We start from the raw sequence: 1,528 nt of genomic DNA on the forward strand, positions 1-1,528 counted from the left end.
TAGACACCAAGCCTTAGTACTGCTCTCGGGCGCACTCCCCTCCTCGGGTGAGGAAAGGCGCTGGATGCCAGGCGGACACCCCTCCTCGGTCGGGGAGGAAAGGTGTTGGGTGCTGGATCGGCCTGCGGACAGCCGCCAGGCGAACACCCCTCCTGGGCAGGAGAGGCGCAGGGCGATCGGCCTTTCCATCTTTCAAGTGTGTTTTCTGATATGGTCACCAATATGAGTAGTGTCCTATTTCCCTGGTATTTTATATTGTCACTTCCTTCAAAAAAGCAGCTGGCTCCTTGATTAGAGCGGAAAGCGGCACGTATCTCAGGTCAAAGATAAGGATACATAAGGTTGATAAGGTGGAGAAATTGCTCATAGTTCTGTGCTCCAGTTTTGCCTGTTAGTGTATTCATGAAGCTAATGGCAACAGGTGAATTTTACAAGTGTCTCAGGGAGTCTTCTTACATTTCAAAGGACGGATTTATAGTCATGAAATATCAATGATAGCACAATCCTTCATAACTTCAACAGACTTCCATAGAGGAACTATTTTGAATACTTTGTCAAAAAACTCGTAGATTTCCAAGTCAGTTACTGGGGTTTTATTATATTCCTATGATGCAGTTAGGGTTTCCTCATTTCGGGGTTCCTTTTGTCTCTGTATTGCTATTTGGTTGTTTTTTTAAAAGTAGTCAATTTGCTCAAGTATAATAGCTGGCTTCAGTAGGGGAAGACCATCCCCCGGGGATGTGGCTTTAGAAGCACTGATGGGGATAAGCAAATAGAAACATATACTGACACACAAAGTGTGGAGTGCATACACTCTGGGTCTAGAGCTATGCAGTATAGCATGGCAATCTGATGGCTGGTGTGAGATACATCAATAGCTACCAGTGTTTACCAGGTACAAAAGATTCTGGGTATTTGTAGTACCTGAGCAGGATGCTCTCCTTCACAATAGCAGATATGTGCTAAGCAGTGCATGAACTAGTAAATAAGGGACAGGGCAGGAAATTGTAGGGGCCACAATTTGGGCAAGTGGCACACTCAACTATGGAATCTGGTTTGAGTACACATATGACAGTAGGGGTTATTTACACAGACTACAGTACTGGTGCCATACATGTACCTAGTGACAACAACTGAGGGCTTATGCCTCTGAGGCTAAGAGAGATGGCCATAGATACACTCTGAGTAGCAAAAATCTAAGCCAGAGCAGGGAGCAGGGCTAGCCCCACAAGCAGGTACACAAAACAAGCCTAATAATTTCAACTTCAAAACCCTCCTAGCAAGTAATTCTGTATTTTGGACAGGCCTACCCAAAGAAATCTCCCAAAGAAAATGGCAAAAGACAAAGAATACCTTTTAAAAACCTTGCAAAAAAAAAAAAAAAAACACATGAAACTCAAAAGAAGGAAGACCAATGTGTGGATACTTCGTTCCTTCTTAGAATGGGGAACAAAATACCCATGGAAGGAGTTACAGAGACAAAGTTCGGAGCTAAGATGGAAGGAAAAACCATCCAGAGACTGCCCTA

At 44.0% G+C, this 1,528-nt stretch overlaps 1 protein-coding gene across 4 annotated transcripts in view; it reads right to left on the reverse strand.

Moving 5' to 3' along the window:
- Scaper (S-phase cyclin A associated protein in the ER) overlaps positions 1 to 1,528 on the reverse strand; it is a 345,780-nt gene that overhangs the window by 263,348 nt on the left and 80,904 nt on the right. The gene's annotated exons all lie outside the window — the stretch shown is intronic.

This window comes from Mus pahari, chromosome 10 (genome assembly GCF_900095145.1).
Source record: "Mus pahari chromosome 10, PAHARI_EIJ_v1.1, whole genome shotgun sequence".
Classification (NCBI taxonomy): Eukaryota; Metazoa; Chordata; class Mammalia; order Rodentia; family Muridae; genus Mus; species Mus pahari.